The sequence below is a fragment of the Suricata suricatta genome, chromosome 8, assembly GCF_006229205.1.
Source record: "Suricata suricatta isolate VVHF042 chromosome 8, meerkat_22Aug2017_6uvM2_HiC, whole genome shotgun sequence".
Lineage (NCBI taxonomy): Eukaryota > Metazoa > Chordata > Mammalia > Carnivora > Herpestidae > Suricata > Suricata suricatta.
Window position 1 is genome coordinate 12,916,091 of NC_043707.1, and position 7,092 is coordinate 12,923,182.

General features: G+C 50.2%; 1 protein-coding gene and 1 long non-coding RNA gene across 6 annotated transcripts in view; one reads left to right on the forward strand and one right to left on the reverse strand.

The window, feature by feature from the left end:
• The window catches only part of LOC115298893, a 4,897-nt gene extending 1,975 nt beyond the window's left edge, over positions 1 to 2,922 (reverse strand). The window contains exon 1 of the long non-coding RNA XR_003911893.1: positions 2,595 to 2,922. This is a non-coding gene — a long non-coding RNA (uncharacterized LOC115298893). The remainder of the gene's footprint in view (positions 1 to 2,594) is intronic.
• Positions 1 to 7,092, forward strand: part of XYLT1 (xylosyltransferase 1) — a 291,549-nt gene that overhangs the window by 26,104 nt on the left and 258,353 nt on the right. The window lies entirely within an intron of this gene.

The window sequence follows — 7,092 nt, forward strand, 5'->3', positions numbered from 1 at the left end:
TAAAACTTACCAGCTCATTCTGCATGTGACTGATGGCCAGAGCCGTAGTCTCATCCGAAGGCTCGACCGGGGCAAGATCCACTTCTAAGCCCACTCACATGTTTGTTAGCAGGCCTCGGCTTCTCCCAGGCTGCCACACTGAGGGCTTCAGGTCCTTGCTGGCAGTTAGCGGGGGGGGGGGGGGGGGGGGGGGTCTCTGTTAGTTCCTCACTGTAGGGCCGCTCACAGCATGGCAGGTGGAATCCTCCAGAGCCAGTGATCAAAAGAGCTGAGTGCTTGGGGAAGGACACCCTTCAGATGGGAGCTGCAGACTTTTTATAACCAAACCTTGCCTGTGAAATACCATCACTTCTGCCATATTCTGTTCATTAGATGGGACTCACTAAATCTCGCTCACCCCCAAGGGGGAAGGATTTGCCCAACCAGCAACCAGGATTCAATCTCTTTGCTGTGACTACTATGAAGTGGTATTTGGCCCTGGGGAAATGATGTTGGAGTCCAGGATGGTGAGTTTCACTATATTGTAAAAACTGGCCAGATTTATGTTCCTGCACATTCTAATAGGTCCCCTCACTCCCAAGAACAGTTTTCTGTAAGAGGTGCATACTTGGAATGGGGGATCTGATTCCTTTCTCCCTCCCTTCTCTATCTAAATGACTGTTCCATGAAAAGTAGGTTGGCAGTCTCATTGGACCTGGCAATTTTGTCCGAGTTGTTGCTCCGAGAAAGATGTAATTCCTAGTGTTTCAATCTGGACACGAGCACATGCCAAGCAGTTGTGGGGAAACATTGTGCACATAGGCTTAATGTGAGACCATTTCCTGGAGTGGCCTCAACAAACATTTGGTACAGATAAAGATCACTTGTCCCCAAATGCCTCTTTGATTTCAGCCAGAGCCAAATATGATTGGAGGCGGAGGATGCTGAGTTTGAAAATTGTGTCTCTGTGGCCACATGCAGGAGTTTCGCCCAGGGGGGTGCCATTAAAGTGGGAAGGAGGCAGCAGGGACCCGACAGGGGCCCAGATGGTCCCACGCTTCTTGTCTTCCTGTCTGAGACGTCAGGATTTGGGCAAGCGTGTTTTGTTGTTGTTGTTTTGTTTGCCTTCACATAATCTTCAGTGTTCTTTGGAGCAAAATCTAAAAAATGAGATGGAAGGACTCAGGGCAGTCAGTTACATGCCCACGTTCAGGGTCTGGCTTCGCTCCATTTTCCTCTCTGCAAAACAGAACCCGGGGTCCTGGCCGGCCACAGAAGGGTCACGTGGGGATTAAGTGAGGTAGCAGAGGAAGACCATTTAGCTTGGGCCTGGCACCGAGGACGTACACAGAAGCCTGTTACTGTTACTGCTGTGTTATTATATCAGTCTCCTCTGCTGATGGTCTTCCAGAGTGTTCTCCGTGGGAAGCACAAACGTTAGAAAGCGAGTAGAATAGGTCTTCGTTTCCCCCGCATAACCCCACCCTTCGACATCATGAACTTAGAAATTCTACGAAAGGCAGCGTGCCCACGGAGGCTGAGCCGTGTGTCCGAGCTGTTAGATCCTGCTTCAGTGCATCTCCTGTAAGCATGTACCAACGCCATGTCTTATTCCATAGTCATTTGAATAGAATCCTTTCTAGTTTCCTACCTCTAACTCCTAAGAAATTCCTCAGGGCAAATTTCTGCTTTCCATTTTTATAGAATGACCTTGTTCCCAGTCCGGACCTTAAAACCTGAGTGTGATTGCGGTAGCTTTAAATAAGATGATCAAATTCAATTTAGTAGATGCTGATTGATCCCCTACTGTGTGCCATCCATCATTTTTAAAGGCTGACGGTGTCGACATCAGAGCCCCGGGTCAGTCCTTCCTGTCCGTGTGACCCTGGGCAAGTCCCTTCACCTCTTGGAGCCTCTGTGTCCTTTCTACAATGGGGCTGTTACTACCTGCCCACCTTTAACTGGAAGTGAATGTAGTCACGCATATTATGTGCCTTCTGTCGTTCGTACAAAGCGTGCAATTGTTGTGCCGGGCCTCGGTTCCTGGATGGGTGGGAAGAAAATAAAGGCCAGGGAGAGAATCTGTAGAAGACTAAGCCCTGGAGAAGGGGCCCTGGGTGTTTGGTACTCTGGAGTCCCTTTGTACACTTGTGGGTCTGGTCCAAGGGGCCAGGCTTGCTGGACGCTGCCGCCGGGCACTGGGCCCCCACTTGCTCTCTGTATCCATCGCAGACTATCATCTGCAGGCAAGGCCTGCCCTACCCCCCATGGGGACGCCAGCCCCGAGCAGGGCACCAGGCAGTAGCACGGACTCTGTCAATTTGGGCTGAATGAGTCAATGAATTTTTATTCTCATCAAAAGTTACCTCCACAGGCTCAGAGGCCACACTTGGATGTAACCAAACCCGCTGCCTTGAGACCAAGCTGGAGCCCTAAATAGCCCCCAGAGCCTGTCGCTGTGCACACTTCTTCCTTCACCACAGCAGCTGTCTCTTAAAACAAAAACCTGCTTGTGTGACGGAACAAAGTGACCTGACCCTGGATGGCCAAATTCAAAGGACGTTCAGGAAGGAGTGGGGGCCCCGGAGGACTGGGTGGCACCCCTTCGGCGTCACCTGGGTTTCTGGGGTGACTCACTGCCAGCTGCCTTCCCTGTGTTTTTGCTCTTCAACCAGTTGCTCTGGGACGTCGGCAACTGGAGAGCTCCGCGGGCGCTTCCGGGGCTCCGCGGGCGCTTCCGGGGCTCCGTGGGCGCTTCCGGGGCTCCGTGGGCGCTTCCGGGACGGAGCCTGTCCCGGGTCTCCTGCCGTGGCAGCCCCGCCTCGCCCGTGTGCCATGTCGCCTGCAGCGTCCGTCAGTGCCCGTCCTGCCTCACCAGGACAGGCCGAGGGGCCAGTAACCGAGACCGAGTACCCCTGCGCCCCGACGCGCGAGGCACCGCCTCCCCACGTCCCTCCTTCCATGGCCCTGACCACATGACGTCACGGTTGCGCCTTCTGTGTTGATCCGTGGCTGACCTCGTGGCGAAGAGAGGAGCTGGCTTGCTTAGGACGCCTAAAGCCCGTCTTTTGCTTCCTCATTTTGTCCGATAGGTGATCATTCTTTATAATCCCCCCCCCCCCCGATGTATATACACTTTCCTAGTTGGAAACTTAAGAAATACAGAAAAGCATTATATTGCCAACAAAGGTTCCCTGACTATTGTCAGGGAAAAAAAGAGGAATGTGGGGCAAGGTGCTTCCTGGAAGGGAACCCCGTAGCTTACTAGAGGAAGGTGACAGACTGTCGCCGATTTCTCCAAAGCCAGGATGTGCCTCATTCTGGGCTGTGCCAGAAGGACTTCTCCTAAAACGTCACTTGACATTGATGATGATGGAGGCAATCTGCGAAGGTTTGGTTCCACGGGGAGACGAGAGAGTTTCTAAGCCAGATCAGGTCATTTTGGGGCTGTCCAGTTAAATAAAACCCTGGCTTAGAAAACCCCAAACACGCTAAAGTGGATACTGTAATGGGATTTATGCAATACTCTGTTAAGGGCAAACCCAGCCCCATAAATACATGTCCGAAATTCAATCTGCCAAATGAAATGTTAAAGGCACCAAATGGATTTCTCGAAAGGATCAGAGCTAAGATGTCGTTTGCCTGCACTTGATAAGCTTATCCAGCCTTGCCACTAGGAAAGGAGAGGGGAAAAAATAGAAAGAAAGAGAAAGTGGAGTTAAGGATTTTACTGCATTCTTCCATATCTTAGATATTCTCTTTTTCAGTGAAAAGGGAGAAAGAGATTATCGGTCGTCTGGCTGTGAAGCTAGTGTTCCTCATCCAAATACCTTCTGGGCCACAAAGGGAATGGTACCAAATCACTAGCTGGGGCCCAAATTCCGTTCTCCCAGCTCTGAAGCCTCCTCAGCGGGGTTTCTTCCGTACCCGGTCGGCTCAGCTCCCTGAGTGTGGCATCCAGAAGATCAAGGTCGTGGCCAGACTCACACGTGGCTCAGCTGGAGTCCCACGTCCGAGCCCCAAGTCCTGGCTTTGACTTGATGCTGGCTGCCACCACCGAGTGTGTTTGTGGGTGGGGAAGTGAATGAGGGAAGCGGGCCGCGGCAGGGACCGGCTCATTCTAGACAGCTCCCCCGACCCGCCTTCTTCTTTATGATTTTCATAATCAGCTGGGAATAGGTCCTCTCCTGCAACTGACTGGGGTTGTCCTGTTTGTCTGAAGGAGGAGGTGTTGCAGCAGTTCCAGTGTCACGAGACTTTTCCCGTGCTGGCAGGAGGAAAGCCACGCCTGTACTGCCAGGCGGAGTTTTCGTTTTCTTCCGAGAACGTGAGTGTTGCTTCCGACATCAGAATGGGATCCCAAAGAGTCCGTTTCAGGATGACAGCATGTGACAAAAAAAAAAAACAAAAACCCAAAAGTGTGATCTTGGATGAAGGTGTGAGTTTGTGGGCGTCAGTGTATTTGGGGGAGTCGCGAATTTGGCTCTCAGCATGGCAGATTTTCTGGCCTTTTCTGCAGCGCAGCGAACAGCCAGCGGATGAGGCCTTCGCCGTAACTGGCCTCGCTCGTGACTCCCGTGGGGCCGAGGCCTCTGCAGGTCTGGCCGCTGTTGTGGAGATCGGGGCCGTGGGGCCTGGGGGCGTGGCCAGATGATGCCGTGACCACAGATGAATTCAGCTCTGGCAGTAGAAACACCGAGGTCCCGCTCCTGCGCGTTTATTTTAGTCCTCTGAGGAGTCAGCTGCTGTCCGATCCCCAGGGCATTGGTCTGGGCCGAGGCCGTGCTGATGCCTCATCTGGAATAAACCGGGTCTTTGGGTCTGTGCCAGTTTATGGGATTCCTGAGTATTTTAAGAACAAGGGAGGTCAAACACGACACAGAAAAGGACATAACGGAAACCTTTTCATTTTTAAGAAACTACTGAGGCATGATTAATCTGCCATAAAAGTCACACGTTCTAAGGGTACCACCCAGTGAGTTTTAGTAAATTCACCAAGCTGTGCAACCACCACCGTGATCTAGTCTCAAAACACTTGTGTCACGCTCGTGCGAGTCCTCGTGCACACCTGCGTCACTCCCAGGCCGCTAACTACTCACCTCCCTTCGGTCCCTGGAGGTTTGCTCGTGGTGGACAGTTCGCAGAAATGGACTCCTGCAGTCTGAGCTCTTTAGTATCTGGCTTCTTCCACTTAGTGTACTGTCGAGGTCTGTTCGTAATGTGGCACACTGCTAAATAATATTCCCCCGGCATGGACATACCATAGTTCATTCATGCATTGGCTCTCGGACACTTGAGTGGCTTCCCCCTCTGACTCTTGTGAATAATGGTGCTCTGAGCATTCACCTACAGGTCTGCGTGTGGACATATGTTTGCGTTTTTCTTGGGTGTGTTCCCAGGAGTGGGATTTCTGGGTCACGTAGTAAATCCATATTTAGCTGTTTAAGAAAGTTGCCAAACTGTTTCTCCACGGAGGGTGCGCTGTTCCGCACTCTCCCACCAGCAGTGAATGAGGGGATCCGTTCATTCTCACTCTTGCTCTGAGCTGGGTGGTGACATGTGTCAGAACTACAGCATGTAAAAATCCAAAACTCGCCACCTGCTCGTGGGAACCTGGCCCTCCCTGGGACCTTGACAATGTTCCAGAAGAGCCTCCATCCCAATTTCCCCATGAGCACCCTCAGCATGGGACAGAGCTCCCAGCCTGGAAGCTCTGGGGCTTGCCCCCCTCTCCCCTCCCCCACACTCCCCTGCAGTCCATCTCATTCCAGAGAGGATTCATTTTGATTAAAAAAAAAAATGTTCTGTGTCGCGCTGTTGCTAATTTAGCAACTTTATTGGACAATGTGATTTACCATCCATGGCCTGCCTTCGAATGGATTCATTTACCTGCATTGATTGGTATATGTCGCTGCTAACTGCTACCAGAAAATGCACAGCAGTACTTAAAAGCTGTGTAGCATTTTGCTTTCTGGTAATGATCATTAGCTCCATCCTTGACTGCCCATGACATGGTACTCTCCTCCTGAAGGTGGGCCTAAATCGCAGAACTCCGTTCCTTGGTCATGAGAAAATAAATTGCTTTTCTATGCTGTGTTCTAAGCACTCTGAAAACGCGAGCTCTTTGGAAAGGGCTTCTTCTTTTCTCTTTTGGGTGTTCTCTCCTTGCTACTCAAAGTGCGGTCCTCGGGTCGGCACCCCAGCGTCACCTGGGGGTCTCAGCACCCCTCCGAACTTCTAAAATAACTTTTCTTTCAACAAGATTCCCAGGTGATGTATATGCACACCGGGGTTTCAGAGGTGCTGCCACCGGGCACCTGGGTGGCTCTATTGGTTAAGTGTTGACTCTCGGTTTGGGCTCAGGTCATGATCCCAAGATCGTGGCATTGAGCCCCTTGTCGGGCTCCGTGCTGAGTGTGGAGCCTGCTTGGGACTCTCCTTCTCCTTTTCTTTCTGCCCCTCCCCCCACTCATGTGCATGCACATGCTCTGTCTCATAAAATAAATAAACTTTAAAGAGGAGAGAGAGAGATAAGTGCTGCCCTGAGTCTGAGTCAGCCAGAATAAGGCCCTTGGACCAAATCTGGCCAGCTGCAAGTGTTTATTTAAAAACGAAAGTTCTATTAAACACAGCCACGTCCATTCATTCCATATTGCCTGTCTGTGGCTACTTGGCACAGACCGCCAAGTCGAGGAGACTGACAGAGACCTCATGGCCTGCAGAGCCGAAAATGTTTACTTCCTGGGCCTTTACAGAGAGAAGTTTGCTGAGCCCTGCTCTGGAGAAGGCTTCAGTCTTACTTCATTTTTATCTACTTATTATATTTGTTAATCACTAGCATTATTATTTGCATTTATTAAAAATCTTGTCACCTTTTTCTTATTGCACTTTTTTCATTTTACATTATTTATACACTTTGGGCCATTCTACATCCTTTTTTTGAATTGAGACATGGTTGACACATTATATTAGTTTCTGGCATCCAGTGTAATGATTCAGTGTTTGTAGGGATTGCTTTATTATATGCTTTATTATAAGGATTATATGCTTTTTAAATTTTTTATTTTTTATTTTTATTTATTTATTTTTAATGTGTTTACTTTTATTTTGAGA